Here is a 23863-nt window from a genome sequence, read left to right on the forward strand (position 1 = left end):
GCTTTCCATGATGACTCATTATGTTACTTTGCAATTTTTTCCCATATATCACAAGATCCCACACAAGCTTTGAAAAAGTCACCAAGTCACCAAGAACACAAAAAAGAAGCCAATTTAAATAATATACTTGGGGCTTATTTTCCTCCGTCTTTACTGACAGACATCAAAATCAAATTCTTGTCCCTAGTATTTTACAGACCAAGTACCGGACTGTGGTATCAGCCACATACCACATGAATTAGAACTTCAGCCTAGAGAAGCTTTGTTCTATTTAAGAAGAGCCATGGACTCTGCGTGTGATAAAAAACCAGATCCATCCTTCATGTGTCGTACTTGGATATAAGGCATGGTGGAAGGGATGTCCTACTGGACCAACAGCATGGTCCTGTAGGCATGGAGGTAACTATGAACATTTGAACATTTGTTGCAAACCTGGGACTGTGATAGTTACTGTGACCACGGTAGCGACCATTATACTGCCTTTATTATGAATTTTAGTTGCAGAAAGCTGCAATATACTTTAGCCTGTATTGTGGTAATGCAAGTCACATCTTCTTAACATTGAATTGTTTATGGATTCTTTTCTAACCTAGACCATTTTTATTTTTTATTGATTGTGAATGAAATATTTTGGTTTGATACAAAGCATAGTAATGCATTGTTAAGGCTATGCTGAATAAAATGTTTTACATGGAGTTAAACCCTGGCAGGTTTAAAGATTTGTCAGTTTGTTTTGGATAAAAAAAATTATGTATGTCTTCCTTGATTTTTCTACAACAATGAAGAACTTAGATCTTGAAATTACTAGCTGGACCCTTTACTCAGATTGTGTCAAGGACTTTATTTACCAGTGTGATTGAAAGCTCTTTCCTTTCTGCCTTAGGGCTTCTATGCATAATTTTGACAACTTGCTCTTTATCAAAGAAATTGTGTCAATCTCTACAACTGCTGCTTTCCTTGTTTACTTGCAAGTTTTGAATATCAAACTCCAAGAGGAAAGGAAAAGCCACATGAAAGAAAAAATTCAACATAATTAAAAACCAAAGGAAGGAGATATGTGTTTTTCTGGTCTTTACAAGCTTTGTTCTGCACTCGTGTTTTTGCTTCCAGTTACAATTCTCTGAGCTTCCTTTGGGCTGTGCTGATGCAGTATTCTCAGTGCGCTACTTCATGTTCCACCAAAGCAGACAATTGTTACTGTGCTTCATAGGCCTTAAAACCATCAGTTAGGCTACTTATTTAGTGGGGCTTCTTGCTGGTCTCCTTGCTTAGGGCTCCTTGACTTCTTTACTACAAAGTTTCTGGTGAAGCTAAAAGTAATAATTTGTTCCTAAAAAATCTTGTTTGGTCTGGAACCCCAGGGACAGTGGTACTTCCAGTGGCGTGATTAATGGGTAGTTTGTTGGATATTCTGTGGTCATAAATGAGGAAAACTTAATTGAGAACTTTGAGAAAGCATTGGTTTATGCACTGAGTTTTCATGGATTTTATTGCAGCATTTCCTTCAGAAACAAGGATGTATTCGTGAATCAGGGTGGCTCTTTTTCTGAAATAGCTTCCAGGTCTGACAGCCTGCAGGGTAGTGTAGATAATAAGTCATTTATCTGTGAAACAGATAGCTCGTCTACTGCAAGTATTCTCAGTCACAAATGCACCATGAGTTATGTGAGTTAATTTACTGCTTTTTTTTTCAGACCACAACCCTTGCAGAGTAAATTAGCTTCTATGGAGCTCTAATCTGACATTGGCTAGCTGCTTCTGATGCCCAGACATGTAGTTTGGGTATGCTTCTTATAAATTCTTGACCTTCAAGCTGTGCTTTGAAAGCAACTTAATGGGGAAGCATTTGTGGATGTTAAGTGCTCTTTAAGGAAGCAGTTGGGTTGTTTTATTATTACATGTTTTGTGTAGTGCGTCTGTCTTATAAAATACCTGAAATAACATTGCATGGTTATTAGTTTTGGGTTTGCACTTATAAATTGATTTCAACAGGTGTTACGTGGTTCTTGTCCTCTCATTTTAAAGTTAGATTAAAACACAAATAAAGCTGAAAAAATTCAAGGGGCAACTCACAGTTATATGGTAGTAATAAGTTTTCTTAATTTATTGGATTCACTTTACAAAATATATAATGACTTTGATGTACAACCAGCACTAGTGCCATCAAAGAACGTTCTGTGTATGAATCATATGTACGATGATACAGTCCTTGTTGTCAAAATGCATTAATAAAAACAATGAAGTGCAGAAGGCAGCTGTGGAAGTAGCACAACTGTTTTCAGACCTATTGAGGAATGCGTTACAATAACAACAAAAATGTGGTTTTCTTTCCTTTTTGCAATCTTTTCCTGCAACAGAACACTAAACATTTTTCTGTTAAAAGAGACGGGATGGGAAGGAGGAAAAGGCTTCAGTGTTACTAGATACATTCTTATAAGAGCTTACTCTACCTTTGAACTAGTATTGACTTAGGCTCCATGTCTTGATGTTGATACCATGATACAAAACATCACTGCATCATTAGCAGGATGCCAGAGAGCTGCAGATTTAATTGTCTATAACCTGAGTCTGCTCATGCAGATATGTTCAGGTATTTGCATATTTCAATGTGTGTCTATACATACATATGTGCACGTGTGCTCATGTTTGTTTCTCAGCTTTTCATGCTGGTATCAGTTCAAAGCAAATTTTAAGATCTAATGCGTGCTTTCTTGGAAAAAAAATGGGGGTTTTTTGTTGTTTTTTTGTTTTCTTTCCCCTAATTCAACTTAACCTCAAAGGATGAAATTCTGAAACATTTGTAGGTTTTCTGATTTTATTTTGTTCTTCTCATACTGATTATTTGATGTCCCTCTGCATTTCTAGACTGCATGCACTGAATCTTCTTCTCACTTATATATATCACTGTTGATTTATTAAAAGGAATTTGAGGTTAGGTATTGGCAAACACCAACCATGCTTTTTTTTGCTGATACAGTATGTAGTTTTAAGCAGTGGGAGGAAAATCCCCTGACAGAATTGTCTGCTCTTTGAATGCCTCCCATGCAACAGGGAAAGAGGGATTCTTTACACAAAAGGAGCAGATCTGTTCTGACAGCTGCCACTGTAGCAGTGCAGGCCAAACCACTTCAAAGCTGTAATGCTCTCCCCCATCAGCATCACTCTTGGTACTGATGGGCTTTCTCTGGTCACTCCGCAGGGAGAGGATAAGTACCTGAATTCTCAAATATTTTCTATTGTTCATGCTTCCTCTCAGCTCAGGTGAAGACATGGTGCAAAGCTGTTATCTGTAGTCCTCTCTTTCTAGCATAGACAGGTAAATTTGTAAGAATAGTCTGTTAGTGAGTGATAAAGACTGTCTCCGGGCAGGCAAATAAGTGACAGGTCCAGGACATAAACACTAATAATGAAATTGTTTTTAACCAACTAGATGTCAGTAATAATATGTATTCATCTACTTAATAAAAAAAGTTATTTTTATTGTGAGCTAGTTATTATTTCCATTCTTCCCTTTTCCCTCTTCTGGAAGGAGAAAAAAAAAGTATACTGATGATCAAATTGATTCTCCCAGTTTTCATAGCTGTTTAACTGAAACACCTATGATGCAAGCTGCTAAAATCATGCAGTGATCCGTGCCTACTGGCTCTTCAAGTCTTTGTAGTGATGTTATCAAGGAAGAAGTGAAACCTAACCTTAAGTCTTCTGAATTGCAAACACTGCAATGAGTTCATTTCTCCCCAGTGGGCTGGAGGAGAGAATCAGAACGGTAAAAGTGGCAAAACTTGTGGATAGAGATGAAGAAAATTTAATAGATAAAGCAAAGGCCATGCACTGAAGCAAAGCAAAACGAGTTAATTCACTACTTCCTGTTGGCAGACCGGTGTTCAGTCACCTTCAGAAGAGCAGGGCTCCATCATGTGTAACATGATGAAGACAAATTTGGGAATTTGTCTTCAAGATTTGTCTTTCAAGATTTGGGAAGACAAATGCTATCACTCCAAACATCCCTCCTCCCTTCTTTTTCCTCAGCTTTATCTGCCTAGCGTGACATTGTATGGTATGGAATATCCCTTTGGTCAGTTAGTTGGTGTCAGCTGTGCCAGTTGTGTCCCCTCTTCTTGTGCACCCCAGCCTACTCTCTGGTGGTGTGGTGTGAGAAGCAAAAAAGGGCTTAACTCTCTGTAAGCACTGCTCACAGTTACTAAAACATCACCGTGTTATCAACACTGTTTCCAGCACGAATCCAAAACATAGCTCATACAAAGCTACTATGAAGAAAATTAACTCCATCGCAACTAAAACCAGAACAACTTCACCTTACCTCGCTTGCGTGTTCTCCATTCACAACCTTCTACTTGCTTATGAAATATAAGCACCACAGAGCATCTGTCTGTTTCACCAACTAAGCTCTCTTAATATTGCTGGTAGCTTGAAAATAGGTAAAACACACAAAGAAAAGAAAAATACCCTGTGATTGAAACTTAGCTGGGTGTGGGGGGGTGTGGGGTGTGGGTGTGTGTGTGTGTGGGGGGGGGAGGGAAAATTAGGAGTTTATTATTATTATTAAACTATAAATATATAGAAATAAGGTAAGTTTAATCGATGTGATATTTGGACTATGGAGGCTGAAAATAGCATTTATTTCCTTCAATGGCAATAGCTGAGGAACACCAAGGTGATCTGAATTACCTTCTGTGAGATATGCTGGTAAATAGAATTAATATTAAAAATATATACAGCACTTCATGCAGTAGAAGTAAATATGCATAATGTGGACATTACTGTAAAATTGTCAGCTCCTAGTGCTGTTTCACTGCAGTGGAAGGCCGTGAGGCATGTCTCTTCCACTTGGTTCTTGAGACACTTGTGGATTTATCCCTGCACTGTATAAGCCTTTGGGTCAAGGAGCAGCATATCCTATTTTTTCCATGTAGGTTTGAGTATTCTTGCACTCTGTTCCTCTTGTGCTTTCAGTTCCAGTGGCAGCACCAGGAACACCTACTGTCTCTATACCCATTAAATCAATATCTGCCTGTACATCAAGAGTTTGACAGGAAAATGTGACGACACTGGATGGAGCCTTCTTGTGTTTCACTGCTCAGAGATGTTACCTGCAATATGGATTATAGCTATTTTTTGCTTGAGATCAGTAATGATTTGGAAATCAATCAACATATGTAATGTACTGTAAATGAAAATATATTTTCTAATATTACATGATAATAATCCATGTTTTTTACACAGAGAAAAATATCTCATAGGGATAAAGAAAGTGATTAACTTTATTAAAAAAATGTCTAAAGCAAAGCTTATTCTTAGCTTTGTCTACCGGGTACGGTAATGTTTGTTGCAATATAAAATTGCTATGTGTTTCGGTTTGCCTGCATTGTGGTTTAAATATACTTTGAAGCAGGGTTAATATATGACATTCAGTTCAGAGTTGTGCTGTTTATAATAGCAGAGTGACCTGTCTTTGTGCAAGGATATTACTTGCTTGTGACATGCTTGTGATTCTTTTAGGGTTTACAAATCTTTTTTGTGTTTCTCAATGAATTCTTTGAAAGTTAGCACTTCTCTGCACTTTGCAGGTTTGCAATGCATAAAATGGATATTTAACATTTGACACGTAACACAAATAATATTTATCGTTAGTTGATATCATGATAGCATGGTGCTGAATGCAACGAGAATTGGAGAAGTTGGGTTAGCTTTTTTTTTTTCCCTTGGGATTCAGGAAATGCAGGTAAGGTGGTTTTTTTTTTTGTTTTGTTTTCTACTTCACACATCCATGTGCCTGAGCACTGCCTTCGAATTTAAGGTTTGTCTAAACCAAGATAAAAGCAAGTGTTCATATTAAGTTTTCAAGGCTTAGTGCTTAAGCTTTTTATCTGTAGAAGTAAGATATTTAATGCTGGTTCACCTTGTGGGTATTGTGAGAACAAATTCTCTAGCCTTTGTGTGGTAAAAGTACATGAATAACTTTAGTTTCAGTTGTGAAGCAATTTTCCAATTATCTAGATTGAAACTCTTTTTGTTTTAAAATGTTTTTTCAAGGGGGGAAAAGCTAATCATTAAGAACACAGTGATCATCTTCATCTACATCTGTTAAAATCCAAAGGATTCTGCAGTTACAAAGTGTGACATGTTTATTCAACTTCATTGGATGACACACTGTGATGGAAACATAGAGAAGGATACAAGATGAGATTGCATGATGTATGACTGTGAACTCAATAAGTTAGAGATAGGCTAGATCTGAATAGACTCTGTTCAGCTGTAATTGGTAACAGTTCAGTGTGGTGTATAAAACATCATTATCTTCACCACATCTTGATCTTGCTTGTGAATACAAAGGTGGAGCTGACAGTTTTAGGTTTAGCAAATATTTCCTGCAAAACACTCAGTGGATAGTGCAGTAAGGGTATTTAAAGTCTGGTTCCATTTGTATATTTTGATTACTTCTGACTTTGAAAGAAATGCCTCTCCTGTGTAGTGTCTGAGGCAGGCTCATCAAAGAAAGTGACTTGTGTCCCACACTACAGCCATGAGTAAACCCTCCCTTTGCCCCATCATATGTAGAATTCTGATGAATATATCAAGTGATAAAAATTCCCTCCTGCTGCCCACCTGACAACTCTTTAAATCTTGAACATGTGAAGAGACACCACCAACGTAATCTCTGAAAATTGTATGCCAAGAGAAACAGCAGTACACCCTATCTCCTGCTTCTACCACGATTATTTAAAAATATCAAATTCAGCCAGAAACCAAAATATAGATCTGTTTTTGTGGGAAAAAGAAAGCATCACCCAGTTTTCTTTCAAAGCATAGGGTAGCATAAGATTCAAATCATAATCACATTTTCCTACATGTTGTTTAGAACTTTATTTGCAGTGTTTAGGTTTCTTTCTGTGGTAGCAGAATACTTTTGTTCATTAATCCAAATTCTACTTATGACTTTAGTACAACTAATCAGTAGCTGGTGATAAAAGTAATTGCATTTCTCTGACTTCCCTAATTTCTTAGTGCAGTTTGGGTATTTGTTATTGTTAGCTAAGTAGGATCCATGTTCTCAGAAATTATTCACTGGGGTATATACCAGTTACAAAGATGAGGTTCTGAGTCATCTAAAGGGCATACTAAAACGAAGTGAGGGAAGCATATAAAAGCTACTGCTGAAAAATATACTTACTGAACCAGTGTTAATGTGGTGTTCAGAAACACTAGCTTCAAGCATTACTTTCCCATGGATCAATAACTCAATGTTTTCATGATATAGTACATCACCTATATAGTGTTCATTATTTAGTAAATACAGTTATTTCACAGAGAGATTGCAAAGGCATACTTATACTGAAGTTAACTTTATAAAATTCAGATAACACTGTTTTCTGAACTGGTAAACTTTATTGCACAATATTGATATTGAAATTATATAATACTAACCAAGGTATGGAAATCACCTCTTATTTGCATAAAAATTTCTATTCCTAGAATCATAGAATAGTTTGGGTTGGAAGGGACCTTAAAGATCATCTAGTTCCAATTCCCCTGCCATGGGCAGGGACATCCCACTAGATCAGGCTGCCCAAGGCCCCATCCAGCCTGGCCTGGAACACCTCCAGGGATGGGGCAGCCACAACTTCCCTTGGCAACTTATTCCAGTGTCTCACTACTCTCATGGTGAAGAAATCCTTCCTAATGTATAGTCTAAATATGCCCCTCTCCAGTTTGTACCTGTTCCCCCTGGTCCTATCCCCACAAGCCTTTGTGAATAGCCCCTCTCCAGCTTTCTTGTAGGCCCCCTTTGAGGTATTGGAAGGTTGCTATAAGATCTCCTCTGAGCCTTCTCTTCTCCATGCTGAACAAGCCCAACTCTCTCAGCCTGTCCTTGTAGGGAAGGTGCTCCACCACTCTGATCATCTTTGTAGCCGTCCTCTGGACCTGTTCCAGCAGCTCCATATCCTTCTTAAATTGAGGATTCCAGAACTGGACACAGTATTCCAGATAAGGTCTCACAAGAGAGGAATAGAGGGGCAGAGTCACCTCTCTCGACCTGCTGGCCACGCTTCTTTTGATGCAGCCCAGGATATGATTTGCCTTATAGGCTGCAAGCGCACATTGCTGGTACATGTTGAGCTTCTCATCGACCAGCACCCCCAAGTCCTTCTCTGCAGGGCTGCTCTCAAGCATGTCATCCCCCATTGTGTACTGAAAATGGGGATTGCCCCAACGCAGGTGCAGGACCTTACACTTGGCCTTGTTGAACCTCATGAACTTCTCGCAGCCCTACTTCTCCAGTCTGCCCAGGTCCCTGTGGATGACATTCCGTTCTGCCAGTATGGCAACTACACCACTCAGCTTGGTGTCATCTGCAAACCTGCTGAGGGTGCACTCAATCTTGCTGTCAATATCTTTGATAAAGATATTGAACAGCACCAGTCCCAGTACAATCCCTGAGGGACACCACTCATCACGGATCTCCATTTGGACTTTGAGCCATTGACCACTACTCTTTGAATATGACCATCCAACCAGTTTCTTATCCACCGTACCATCCACCCATCAAATCCATATCTCCCCAATTTAGAGAGAAGGATGTTGTGGGGAACATGTCAAAGGCTTTACAGAAGTCTAGACAGATCACACCTGTTGGTTTACCTGTGTCCACTGCTGTGGTTACCCTATCATAGAAAGCCACTAAGTTGGTCACACAAGACTTCCCTTGGCTGCCATTAATCACCTCCTTGCTCTCCATATGCTTTAGCATAGCTTCTAGGAGGATCTGTTCCACGATCTTCCCAGGCACAGAGGAGAGTGTGACAGGTCGGTAGTTCCCAGGGTCACCTTTTCTACGCTTTTTAAAAATGGGCACAATGTTACCCTTCTTCCAGTCCCCAGGGACTTCGCCTGACTGCCATGATTTTTCAAATTGGCAACCACATCTGCCAATTCCCTCAGGACTCTGGGATGCATCTCATCAGCTCCCATAGACTTATACGTGTTCAGGTTCCTCAGGTGGTCATGACCCTGACCCTCCTCTACAGTGGGAGGGGGTTTAACGCCCTGGTCACCATCTTGCTGTCCCATGACTCAGGAGGGGTGAGGAGAGCAGTTATCGATGAAGACTGAGGCAAAAAAGTTGTTAAGTACCTCAGCCTTCTCCTCATCTGTTGATATATGATCACCATTTTCAGCCATCAGTTGGGGGTACCTTCTCTTTGACCTTCCTCTTTTGATTGATGTACCTGTAAAAGCCCTTCTTGTTATTTTTTCCTTCCCTTGCCAAGTTCAGCTCCAGCTGCACCTTGGCCTTCCTGACTTCATCCCTACGCAACCGGGCAGCATCTCTATACACGTCCCAGGTTCCCTGTCCCTGCTTGCACTGCCTGTGCAGTTCCCTCTTCTTTTTCAGTTTTAGTATTACTCTTCAGTAAGCATTTGCTGTGGATTGTGGTTGCCAATTTGAAAAATCATGGCGGTGATACATAGTAGGTGCACATATCAAAACATGGAAAGAGACTCTCCAGAGAAAGAATATATGAACTTTCCTTGTCAAAGATTTCATAATGCTGACAAAAGATGCTCTCCCCCAACCCTCAGATCCTCATTTGAAATAAGCAGAATATTTCAGAGCTGGGATTACTTGATAACTCTTAGAGTTAGAGAGTACAGGACTCTAGAAATCTTTTGTTTCAAGAATATAGTGGCAGAAGGGATGAAAAGTTCATGAATGGAGCAGATTCTTAGGAGAACAAGATATAAATTTGCAATTCTTTCATTTGCCATCTATTTTAATAACTAACAGGTAACTGCCTGTGTGGCAACCTCTTCATTCTGTGGCGCAGGAAGAAAATAATCCCCTGCAATTGAATGGCATGTTAAACAGTTGTGCGAGCTTCCAGCTTTACAGGAAACTCTGCAAAAAATGCACATCAAGCAGTTCCATCAGATTTTAATCTTTGTCTCTTGCTCATGACTTCCGATGAAACCAATACTTCTTGCCAAGTTTGCCAGGCCATTCAGTGGAGTCCAGGACTTCTAGTAAATTCTCTTTCTGCATCTAGCATGAATATATTCTGAGTAGATGTTAAAATAAGATTAGTAGTGTAATTATTGCAATCCAAATTTGCTGAGTACCGTGCTACTTTTTTCTGTAGAATTGTCTGGAATTTTTATAAGGTCTTTGGAAGTGTCCAATATAGTCTAATATTCATGAAGTAAGGCAAATTTTTGTAACTATATCTGTAGTATCAAAGAGAAGTTATTTATTTGTAGCACTGAATAACTGATGTTCATGTTGAGGCGGAAGATATTGTCTCCAATGAATTTTGATTTCAATCTTAAAATCCTGCAGCAATTATCTAGGATATTGAGGTGGTTCCCAAAGTCTCACTCCACCTCTTGTTGAGGAAGAAAATGCCAACTTCCAAAGCAATGCAGCTTGTACATAGGAATTTGCAAAGAAAATGGTGAATGTGGTATTCCAAAGAAAAGTGCTGGTGCAAGCATAGAATCTGGAGGACAGTAGCTTTGAGTGCTTGTGTGAATGTTTTACATACACAAAATATGCAGCGTAAGTTTCTGCTGCAGTTTGTGGATCAGCATAACTTGCAGATATATGGTAGCCTGCTCTAAAATCACACCAAAAGAAACAGATTCTAGGCTTCAGTTCCTAGATCTTAATTGTGATATGAATACTTGATAAAAATAAGACCCCTATAATAGTATCTTTACTTGTTTTGGATTCTAAAGGTTTCTGGACAAAGGATATGAAATCTAGCAACATTACGTGCTTTCATTTGTGCAAACCCTTTGTGCATTTATTGCATTGAAAAAGGCATGGAAAAAAGAGACGTACCTGAAAACACCTCATATGAGGATGATGGCACATGTTCTCATGCGATTGCTATAGATTTGCCTTTGATGCTGCTTTCTTACTTGTACATCGTGGTGTTTTGTTTTTGCACCATGTGGCTACCATATTCAGATTTACTCAAAGCAGTTTTTTTCTCCCCTTGATTTACACTTAATAAATGAGTTTACAGATTTTAGAACTTGACTTTTACGAAGGCAATAACATGTGTAATATTATGCCATATTTTTTACCACTGTTGGCAATGTATAGGAATTTTGGAAGCACACTTTTGTGTGTGCATTTCTATCTAACTTAGGCTTCTTGAACATAGGCTCCTTTTCAGTATGGCGATAGGAATAATCTAAAATTTGAGGGCATTCTTGGCTCTGCCATACTCTTTGCCTTTAAATCCTTTAAAAAATGTCATTGAACAAACTACAATTGGTCCAAATGAATGAAATGAAATAAAATGATACTTCCTAACAAAAATCTAGGACAGGTAATAACTAGGAAATATATTTTAGTCAGTAATAATGGGGCTATATAACTCAATAAGAGCTTTTACCCTGAAGACCCTGGTGATCAGCATGTCTTGGGAGTTCAGAGGATAGCATTTCCTCTGTTCCCCAAGATAAGAAGCTTGTCTATAAGAATGTCTGTCTGCCGTATATTTCCTACACAGGAGATATTATCTGAATGCCTGTATGAGAAATAAATACATTAGATACCCACATGCACTAAATTCACAAGATAAACTGGAACAAAGGTTTAAAGAAATTTTAGCCAGTCTATGGACATTTTTGAAGCTGATTTGTTCACAAAGGCTTTTTAGAACTTGGTGCAACTATTTTGATTTTGTTTGTGTTTGCTGTTTGGCATTGATATTTGGCGTATGACATCCTGGACATATACACAACCACCAGTTAACTAAATTTTTTTTCTCTTGCACATATGTAACATGTTTTAATCCTAATTTCCAGCTTTTACTGGCTCCCTTTTAGAGGATGATCTAGTTCTGTGCTGATTCAAGTATCTGAATAAATGAGTTTGCTTTCATCTGTTAATCAGTAATTTCTCAACCCACTTTTGGGAGGAAAATCACAAAGAGAACTCAGAGCAACATGTTATGGCAACTATCATTTAGTAACAAAATCGGAAAACAAAATTCAGTGGTTAAAGGCAGAGGTGTAAAATATTAAAACCTTCTAGAAATTTACAGTAAAACCTCAGTGAAGAACTTGGCCTTCAGTCTGCTGAAAAACAGGTCTATAATTTGCATGAATGTCTTTCAGAAAAAATGTAAAAGTTTCTTTACTTACTGGTACATTAATAGTCCTTAAGGCACTAACTCAAGTACCTCGTTTCTATTGGATTCTTAAAGCTCATATAGACTACAGATGAAGAGATGCATTCCTTTGATATGTAGATTTACATTAAGGGAAATACATAAATGATACATTACATAGCTAGTATTTTTGAAGCATTTTCTTTGTTTCTTTTTAGAAAATACCTATTATTTTTAATGTCTTTGATAGTTCAGCACACTTTTAGGTTAACATTCCTTAGAACAACCAGAGTTAGACTTTTCACAGTAATCAAAGGCTTGCCAGTGTTTTAGTAATAATGTTTCCTGTATTTTAGAATTTACTGAATGGCAGCTGTCCTAAAGGATGTCCCAGAAAACTGCAAGTGAATTATTTTGATTTACTTTCTTGGCCTGGTGTGGATGACACCAGGATTACTACGTGGAAACTGGCAGATCTGTACCAGAAGGCGTAACTGAGCTTGCCAAACAGTTTAGAGCTCTCTGCTGGGTAGAGATACAATATGTCCTTTTTTTGCCTCCCAAACTAGAAACCAGGCAGATAGCTAATGCCCTTAATAACAGCGTATGTATCACACAAGTGGGTTTCATTCAGATAAACTTACTGCTGATTCCAACAACAACAGTGAATTTTTCGTATCAGTTTTCATAGTGGGTTAAATGGAATCATCAGAGACTTTGCAGTAGGATGGATTTACTAGATTTTTTTGGGGGTTGTTTTTAATTTAGGATGGGGAAAACTTTCCAACTCAAAGAGGAGATAAACATCTATCTGTGAAAATGACAAGAAAAAAAGACTGTTTCCAGAATCTGATGTTATGAAGTTAGCTTCCAGATCGTTTGGCACTTCTGGGCTAGAAGTTTTCCGATATTATGTGCAATTTAAACTTGCAGTCCCTTCTGGCAAAGTGCTTACAAGTAGTTAACATTTAAGTACATGCTCTCCAGCATATGTAACTACTTCCAAAGCTGGTGAGCCATTGGGAATAGTCCAGAGGCACCTTCCTTGTGTGCAAATGTCTAGTAGTTACGTGAACTGCATCACTATGGAAAATTATTTTGTCTGCAGTGAGCCAGCTTGTAACCATCTCATTAGACAGCATCTTTGCTCCTACTTCTGTGATGGCTAAGGCAATTCTGTAAGGCTTTGATCCTGGATAGAACTCAAGAAATCCTACACAGTTTGTACTGGGTGCTTAGTTAGCAGCCTACATAGCTTGAGCAGAGGTGAGGGAAGGGTGTTACCTACTACCAAATTCTGGTGCTTAGATATGGATATTATTTGGGCTAAATCTACCTGGAAATATATTCAGTTTGGTTAGATGGGAGCTGAAGCATTCTCAACTCAATAGACGCTTATTGTGGGAATTTCATTCAGGGTCAAATATTGTTCAAAAACAGTCTGGGGAAAATTGAGGAATCCTAGGCAATCCATGGGTCAAAAAGCTTCTATGATTTTGGGAATGGGGAGAAATTTCTTTACCTGTTGTGAGGAGATGTAAGATTTATAATCAAGTACATACTTTGCTTCGCATTTTAGCATCCAGAGGTGCTAGCACTGCAATTTAATATTGCAGTCCTTTAAGCTTAAGTTTGAAGCTGATAACCAGAAATAAACACTACTGAGTTACATGCAGACTCCTATAAAGCAAGCCATTTATGCACATATACATTACATTAATTCTTTAAGAGCTACAGTAGACAAACTATACCTCCCAACATCCTCTACTTCTCAAATTTTTCATACAGTTCAAGCAAAAAGCTTTTCCCTCCTCCTCAAAAGAATACAAAATTCAAATCCCTGAAATGTTCCAAGAGAAATAAAATACAGAAACAGCAGTTATTTGGTATAAATTTGTTATGTTTCTACTTTAAAATTCAGTAACATTTATGCAGAAATAACTTACACTAAATCATTATATTTCCCAAGCATTATTATTATGCTAAATTCAGGGGGAGAGAGGGAGAAAGAAAGAGAGAAATCCTGCAAAACTGCAGCACAGAATTTATAAGCAAATATGTGTGTGCATCTGTGTGCATGTATATGTGTACATATAAAATACACAATTCTTTTGAGATTGGATAGAACAGCTGCCTCAGGAAAGTTTAATTTGGTTTTGTGTGTAACAGTTTTTAATGTTCTACAGTAATAGAAGGAAGTTATAAAAGTGCTTGAAAATCAAGCGATCACTGAGCTAATTGTAAACAGCTCTACCGTCAAAATAGTTTGAAGATATATCTGCTGATTTAAGGATTAAATGCAAGAGTTTATTTGCATTCTAGTCCATACTGGTTCATGAGACATGAACTAAAGCCAAAAGTTTGTCTTCAGAGAATTTAACAGATGTGTCATATGGTGAAGGTTTGAAGAGACTGGAGTAAGGAAACAATCTATATCTTTGGGTGATACAGTCATAGTAATGCTCTTCTTCCTCTTGAGTGCATAAGAGTAAGTTGGCACCTAATATGACTACCGTCACTGTTCTGGCCTGCAAATTTTCTGTCAACAGGCATTAAGAGAACCTGTGGAAAAGTTCATAACCAGCCTCTATTCTGCCAGCTGTAATCTGAATTGATTTACAGAATTTTTGTTCTCGTAAAGATGAATGACAGTGGCTACAAAACCCTAGCAACTTTATGTCAGTACGACCACTGCAGTTAACAGATACAGCATTTGCCTTTCTTTGCCCTTGATAAAAGCTTTCGGCATCTGGGTTTTCCAGTAGCATATGCCATGTGTTAGTACTGGATGTGAGGTAGTTAAAAAACAGTTTCTGTTTCCCAAGTTGTTCTGTACCATCACATCATAGAAACCCAACATTGGCATTGATCATCATTCTGATTTTTCTGACAAAAAGAGCTCTGAAAAAATGTGAACAGCGATGTGCATCTTGAACAAATAGGCTATATGAGTATATGTACATATGCACCTATTTTTCTCAAGAATGTCTTGTGAGAAAAAGATTTTCTGTCATCTGTGATTACTCAGTAAAACTGTCAGAAAATTGTGTAAAGTTGCTTACAGATTACTCCAAAAAAAAAATGATACAAAGATTGCAGAATCCAATCAGTAAATGTCAAAACCTAAGGATCAGTTTGAAATCAGTGAAATAAAGTTAATTACCAACCTCATTAATTCAGGTGATTTTAGGAGGATTGTCTCCATGGCAATGCAGTTTGTGAATAATTAGTATGATAAATAGATTTGATGGAATACAATGTTTTGACTACTTTGTATTGGCTACTGTAGTAGTGGCTGATGCTACTTTGTGGTTTCAGATTGTCTGTGGACTAACAATCAAGCAATTAATAATTTCGTGTTAGGTATCTGTCACTCATTTGATTCAAGATCATTAAGTAAAACCAGATAAACAGCAGTGTCAAGGAAAAGGAGGGTAACATGATGTTGTTTTGCCATGGCGTATATTGAGTTTTCAAAGCACTGGCAACATTATGACAGAGGAAAACAGCGATGCATATTAACCAAGAATGGTGGGTTTGTGGCTGATACAAAATACTAGCTGAAAAATCAGCACGTAGTTGATGAATATTATGTGCTGGTTTAGGATTTTCTAGTTGACTTAATAGCCTATTTATTCCTTTGGCTATTGCCCAAAATCATGTTAAAAGAATAGGATGCTAAATTTGTATGCTCGTGATTTGGGGAAAAAGCTTGCTGTACTTTAACAAGAAATCCAGTTTTGATGGTCTGTCTGTGGAAACCGATGGTTTGTTTATCTGTCATTCTGGGACCTGTTGTCTTCCATCTGAATGACAACCTATTGTGCATCCCCTCTACTAGATTCATTCTCTAGGAAAAACCCTGGCACACCTACACCCACATGATCTGGAGCAAAAGAAGCAGGAAAGAAAGAAGTCTTAAGTGTGATTCTGTGGCCAAAAAGATGCTTCTCCTCCTCCATACCATCTGCAACATCTCAGAATCAGGCTGTTTTGAGTTTCAGAAATCTGAATTCACTATCTTGGCAAGTACTTGTTTTGAGCACTTTAAATTATGACAAAATTTCTCACTTTTGCAGAGAAAAATGTTAAATAGAAGCACAAAAAGTTGACTTTCAAGATGTCAGAGCAAATACCTACAAGAAATTCAGTTGGTTGAAATAAATTCACTGGAGTAGTGAATGTTTTTGTATTAATTTTGTCTAACAGCCCAAGTATTTGACTCATTCTGTTCTGGCTAGTAAAAGTAAACAAGAAGATACTAAGGCCCAGATGTAGGATAAAATTTATTTAATACAGAGTCATCTGTTGTGTGAACTATCAGCAGTAGGTACCTGTATGCATGCAGTTTCTGGTTTTAAAAACAAAAGCCATAAAGTGGCTTACCTTACTTCCATGGAGGGCTAGATCTCCTTGCACCTACCATGAAGTAAGATGAATGTGTTGCTGTCTGGTCTGCTCCTTAATGCTACACATTTTAATGCATTTATTGTAATCTAACATTATTATTATTATTATTATTATTATTATTATTATTATTATTATTATTATTATTATTATTATTATTATTATTGATGGTTGTTTAAGCTGGCTGACCTAAGTGAGGTTTCTGCTTGGGTGTTGGGAATACTGCCTGGGGCTGCCAGGGCTGGTTATGGCCTTGGGTAACCCTCTCTCTTTTCCTCCACATCACACTGCCAAAGCCCCCGTAAACACAGATGCAGAGCTGAATGCCTGTCATTAAATTTTTATATATATATATGTATGTATATATATAGACATACACACAAAATGTGAGATATTCTTCAAATTCGATGAAGCCATGGGTCATACCGTGGGATATCTCCTTGAAATTTTTTTTTTCCTAAAAAAAACCCACATAAAAATAAGTTGTCTTTTTTTTCCTAAGGTTTTAACTTGCCCAGGTCTAGTCTCAGTGTTTACATTGTACTGGTAAATTGTTTCGCAGTATTATCAAGGGACCAGCAAGCAGCCTAGGAACCTTGGAAGCAAGCAGCCTAGGAACCATAAACCCTAATGCTAACCCTAGCCCTAACACACATTTAGTTTGGGGCCACATGTTGCAGAGATTTGAAAGTAGCAAGGAGATTGTGTTTTAAACAAAACAGTCACGCCCATGACAGCAGCTATCATCAGCCAAGTAATGAATTAATGAACAGAAATGATCTTTATACTGGCAGTGATACTGGTCACTGATAAATAGAGATTAATGGTTGGTTTGCCAGTATTGTGTGTTAAAAAGAGCTTTTATCGCTTTACGTAAGCAACCATAGTCTTTACATTTCCTGTTAAAAATGTACCAAGAAACTTTTTATCCAAGCATCAGTAACTATTAGGCTTAAACTCTAGGCCAGGGAGGAAAAGAAAAACTATGACATTTTCCCCTAAGAAACGCTGAGTTAAAAAACCTGTTATCTAAAAAGAAGGATCAAAGAAAATATACCAATTTGATATAAGGCCCTCTATAACCCTCTGTAGATTTGGCTTCTATTATAGTGACCTGCAGTAAATAAAGGGAAATGAAGCATGTGTAATATGGTTTCTTTTACATTAAGTAACATCTTAAAAATTTAAGTGCTGTCTATGATACTTGGAGTGTATACATGGTAAGGTAACCAGCAAATAAATAGGTAGAGGCAGAATCTGAATGTCACAGGCCATAGTACACACCTTAAAGGTACCGAACCAGAAGACTTATGTATTCCAAATTTCTTTATAAACATGGTAAATAATCTGTAGTTTCCCAGCTTGATAAACAGTATGCCACTAGCCTAATTAATTGTTCTAATATAAGAGAATACCTTTATTCGTATCTGGTTTAGCTGTCATAAATGTAACTGGTAAATGTTGCAGATCTTTGGACAACTGAGAAAATATTCTGCCTTTTAACAGGAGGATCTGATTAATTTCAGTCTCTGCAAAAGATTTACGCTTTTTGAATAGAGGGCACAACCTCATTCTGTGATGAGAAAACTTTTAACTTTTAAAGATATCAGATTAAGCAGCTTAACTAAAAACATGCTAATTACCAAATAAATTCCGTGTAAAAATATGAAGTGACTTTTTATAGAAGTCAAGACTAGTTGTAGCTTCAGCTGAACACCTACAGGGTACTCAGTGAAAGTCATTTCTTGATCTTGATCACATTTCTGTGGGTCTTTAATCCTCTCCTCCTGACACCAACTGTGTTGTGCTGTGATAAGTGTTAAGGCTCCAAATTCATGTTTCCGCGCACACATATGCATACATGTGGTTTAGGGACCAAATGGACTGCAGTGTTGCAATCAAAGTCATTGCACTGTGGAACTGAAACACAGCATGGAAGACACAGACAAAGATATATACAAAGATATATACAAAATATATTCTCATCTGTGATAGTAAATACATGTAATACTAAATTTGTATTGCACAGATCCAGCAAGCATAGCACTTTTCCAGTAGTGTATGTTACAGTCAGCACTTAAAACACTCAGTTGCTGAATCAACTGAATTAGAACATATAGCTGAACATGTCACTGGCAAGAGCTGAATCCTGAAGATCAGTTCTCTCTTTCCCTTTCCGTTTCGGTAAAGATCTTTGCACTCTAGAGCTTGGGTGTTAATCACTGATTGTTTTCTCCAGCAGGCTTGATGCTTCAGTTTTTCACACCACTTAAGTGTAAGTTAGACATTTTCTAGGGGGAGCTGTGCATTCATTGCTGAAATATGAATTATTTCAGAGGCTCATAAAGTCAGTGTTTTCATGTAAGTTGCATTTGACATCACTGTACAATGTTAGGCAATGTGGCATAATCCAAAAATACTGATCTGGAGCAATGAAGCTCCTCTTTCCTCCCAAGTATTTTTACTCTTGTTACTAGATTATATGTCTCTTCCTCTCACACTCCCAGTTACTGTTTGCTCTGTCTAGTTATTTTCCACTTAATACAGGCACAATCGGCACAGGCTTTATGACTGCAGGTTGTACTCATATTGGCAGCCACAGGTTTTGGCATCAGTAGCCTCGCTCACTGGCACATAATTTCAGTCCACAGGAGCTCTCACTGGATTACATAAGCTGTGTATTATACGTGGAGCTCCTTGATTAGCCAAGGAGTGCTAACCCAGACTTTCACTTGTGTTCAGACATTGAGTTACCAGACTGACACACAATATGGTGATTTTGGCTGACTGGGTAGAAGGAGCCAAGGAGAAAACTAGAGAAAGACTATTTTAACGTTCGTATCTCCCATCTCACACTCCTTCAAAATGTTGCATAGAGAGCCAAAGTGTTGGAAAAAGTAATCTCTGCAATAGCTGAAGTACAAACCTTTGTATTTAGTAAAAATAGTCCAACATTCTGACCTGTGGTCAAATAATTATTTGCATAGATACAAATATTTGACAGTGTACAAGATGTCTGTAATACTAAAAAAAAATTCCATCAAATTGAATTCTTAAGGACAAGATAGCATGATGATATCAGAATCATACACGGTAAGTAAATATAAACTAAATGTTTCTAGCATCAGCAATATAGATGTTGTATACGAGAAATCCCACAAATATATCAATATTAGTTTTAATTGAATTAATTATAGTAATTATATGCAAATCAGATATATTAATGCAGCAATGTGTTTATATTAATACAGTTTAATACAATGTATTTATATTCATACCTGAATTTTAGATCAATATAAGAATATACTAATTACATACAGTATAACAGAAAACATCAGAAAATGAAACATGCAAAACTGCTTTTGTTGAATCTAGAAATAATAAAGAAAACTAGTCTGCATTAATCTCATAATCATGTTGTTTTTGAACTACTATGTTCTCCATAATGACTGTGAACAACTCCTATAATATGCCGTAGTCCAGAAGCAAGTGTAAGTAGACTGGATTTCTCAATCATCATTTTGAGCTTCATTAGATTTTTATATGCTGTATTAACCAATGAGGAAGCACTGGGAACTCTTCCAGAGGTTATATCTGTGCTTCATTGGTTTTAAGGCCATCTATCAGCCCCCATGCTTACTTGTAAAAAAAATCCTTTCACTCTGTGGAGTAATGCAAGAAAATGAACTTGCACAAACTTGTACTTTCCTTCCAATAGCATATTGTCTTCTCAGTTGAAAAGTACAAAAAATTGTGGATGCCCAGAATTCTACAGGTCCAGGTTATAGCCTTAATTATTATGAGCTTTCATATAATTGAGAAGTTTTTGTGAAGCTATCAAAGGCAAACTTATTTTCTGAAACACTAGTGGCACCGTAAAAGTCTTTATTCCTGAAATACAGATGACTTAATGAGAGAACATTCACATTTGAGAAAATTATTGTCTGTGAGTAGAATACATACCTTAGAAAAGCAATGAATGACTCTTCTTCAGTAAGCCACCACCTTCAATGCCACACTCTGTAACTATCTGTTCATAACTAAACATACTGTGCTATCAGCTGTCTGTGCCAAAATGAAATCGCCATTTGCAGTGGCTGATTATATTTTTCAAGCATCCAATAGGGATTACAATTAAGACAATATACAGTTCATTTTGTGTCCGTTCAGGTTTGGGGTTTTTTTTATGAACTTGTTTGGATGGTCATCACTCACTATCTTTGTTCAGTATCTTTGTGCAATGGAGGTTTAGATGGAGTGGCAGAATTTTAGGTTCTTGATTAATAAAAAATGCTGGAATGGAATATAATCACATAAAACATAAATTCATAGCAACAATTACTTTCAGAAACTGGAAAAGTAATGTTCCGTAGAGTGGAAAAGACAGTTATTTTTCTGGAAATACCTGAAAACCAAATGTTGTTCTTATTGGTTAATTGTATAATAAAATACAAGACAGTTTCAAGGAAAAGGTCTTGTAAAACTTTTGAGTTTCTTCATATAAAACTGGACAAGCAAGTTCTGGGAAGATTAAAGTGGAGAAATGCAGAGAACTGAAGGATGATAAAGGAGGTGGCAAACTTTTTATGTCAGGGGATACAAACACTTCTGGCAGTTTCTTTTGGCATAATAAAGGTGAAAAAAAGGACATGATTGATGTCTGTATAGTTGGCTCCAATCTTCAGATAATGGGAAAAAAATATATATGAATATATGAAAAGTTTTCCTCTTCACTTCACTGCAGTTCACCTCTTTGACCAAGTCTGACACAGCACCCCAACTTCTGACAGGAATAATTAATATACAGTACAACAGGCTGCTGCTTCTTTTGATATGGACTGTCTCTCACTGCCAGTGTACTGTGTTATAAACCTTTTTAATTCATAGATGTTTTGACTATTCTGTAAGGGAGTATTTTTCTGATGGTATCACATTATTGCTCATTAGAACACTCTTGTGCTCCTACTGACGTCTATGACACACCTACTGAATACACTTTAATTGCTCCAGGCTCTTTGCACAAGATTTCCAAATCTCAGAAGCCACTATAGTACCAGTTCCCAGCTATGGAATTATCCTGAATATGTATTTTAAAACAACTATGCTACCGTTATTACAAAAGTAAAATAAGAAAAGAGGCAAGGATTTATAACTGAGTTTATTATTGAATGTATTTTAATTACCAATGAATGACATGTTAGAAAACTTACTACTTTGAGAAGTATGGAAAGGCATTGAATCTTAAGTATTTTAAGGTTTAAGATGACACAGGTCAGGCAATGCCTGTGGCTATAAAAACAGCAGGTGGGTAACGTGCAACTCAGAGGGTAAATTTCTGTGCATCTTCTAGGTGTGTAAATAACTTTTTTTTGCAGATAAATTGTATTTCTCTTCTATGTATAAATTCACAGAAATTTGTGAAGATTTACATAGCATGTGACTTTGAAAAACACATGACCAAATATGAACTACCTGAAAATTAAATTGGGAAATAATCCACTTGTTAAGGAACCAAAACAATAACCCTGTTCACCCAGAGCTGGTTCTAGGTAAGACCAGTCTCTGTACTATATTCTGAGAGAGGAAATTTTGCATACCATGATGCAAAATCAGCCTGAATCCATCTGGCTTTGAGGAGGCCCAGCATAACTCCATGTTTATCAAATTCTAGGAACAATCTGAACAGGGCCACAGAGAGGATTACAGCGTCAGCTAGGAATTTGTGTCACTGACAGCTCCAGAATAAAGCAAAGAGGCAGCTGTAGCATCTCTAGGTCAGGGAAAAAAGAAGGAGACCATGAAGGCATGTCTAGGCTCTGCGCTCTGATCTGAAACATTTATTACTTGAATAAAGTAATGTTTAAGTGATGAGTGAGTCCTATCAGAACACTGGGAAAAAAATTCGCAAAGAATTCTACATAGCTTCGCACCCCAGGCTTATGAAGGAAATTATCTCCACTTGACCAGAATCCATGAATTCAATGGTCCTAACATCTGCCCTGGTCTCTGCTGCTGGAGCTCATGTCCTAGGTGGCACTAGGTGTAGGGACACCTTCTACTACATCAGGTTGCTCAAAACCTCCTCCAGCCTGGCCTTCAACATCTCCAGGCAAGGGGCATCCATGACTTCTCTCAGCAAGCTGTTCTAGTGCCTCTTAAGCCTCACAGTAAAAAAATTCTTCCTAATAGCTAATCTAAGTCTACCCTTTTTTAACTTAAACTGTTGACCCTTATCCTATCACTGCACGCCCTGATCAAGAGCTACTCTCCAGCTTTCCTGTAGGCCCCCTTTAAGTACTAGAAGGCTGCTACAAGGTGTCCTTGGAGCCTTCCCTTCTCTAGGCTAAATAAGCCTAGATCTCTCAGCTTGTTATCATGCGGGAGGTGCTCCAGCCCTTTGATCATCTTTGACTTGCTCTAACAATGTCCTTCCTGTGCTGACCACTCTAGAACTGAATGCAGTACTCAAGGTGAGGTGTCATAAGAGCAGAATATGAGGAGTAATTGACACTTCAGAATTCTTCCCATGCCAAGACAATGCTACTTCCCATTTTCAGGATTTCAGCCTACTTTTTGAGACAGTGCTGGAACATTCCTGGTTGTATTTTCATCCTCCGAGCAACATCTTCCCAATGTTTGTAGATACTCTATTTTTTCCCAGTAAGTACATAGTCCTCCTTGGCAAATGACTTATGTAGTATTATATACAGACTGTTAAATATACTTACAATCAAAATCTGGCAAATTTATAACAATCAAAGGCATTCACCTTCGATATCCTTGAAAGTCAGGCTTCTCCAATGCTACTTTTGCTCACACACTGGTTCACTTATAAAGTCAGTGTCTGCATTGAATGAATCATGCAGGTTTTCCCCACCTATTGTCTTCAGAAAATGATTTAATGTAAAATGTAGCTCAAAGTGAACACAAGGTGCCTCTGGTTTTCTCTTTAAATATTTTATTTTCTTAATTTGAAAGAGTGTATGTTTTTTATCTTGAAATAAAAAAATAGGCTCGTAAATTTGACTATGTGCTGCATATAGAACAGCAAAGTAACACTTGCTAATTTCTCACACATTGGGAGATTTTGTACAGTTTTCCGCTACTCTCAAGTTGCAAGTCATTTGCATTACGAATAATGGACTGAATCCACACTAGCAAGAGTCACTCAGAATAGAAGCCCTGCAAAATCCTGTGGTGCACATGAAATTAATTAGCTCTTGTCACTATTTTGCAATATGAAGGCACAGAAGAAGAGTGGACTGTAATAGGGAAGGAATTTTTTCTTCATAGGATAAGAACCCTGCTTTTTT

General features: G+C 37.5%; 1 protein-coding gene across 1 annotated transcript in view; it reads left to right on the forward strand.

Moving 5' to 3' along the window:
* The first annotated feature begins 380 nt into the window (after positions 1-380).
* MARCHF1 (membrane associated ring-CH-type finger 1) overlaps positions 381-23863 on the forward strand; it is a 271229-nt gene continuing 247746 nt past the window's right edge. The window contains exon 1 of the mRNA XM_054064369.1: positions 381-399. The gene's annotated coding sequence lies outside the window, so the exon portion shown is untranslated. The remainder of the gene's footprint in view (positions 400-23863) is intronic.

The sequence above is a fragment of the Cuculus canorus genome, chromosome 4 (assembly GCF_017976375.1).
Source record: "Cuculus canorus isolate bCucCan1 chromosome 4, bCucCan1.pri, whole genome shotgun sequence".
In the NCBI taxonomy this organism is placed as follows: domain Eukaryota; kingdom Metazoa; phylum Chordata; class Aves; order Cuculiformes; family Cuculidae; genus Cuculus; species Cuculus canorus.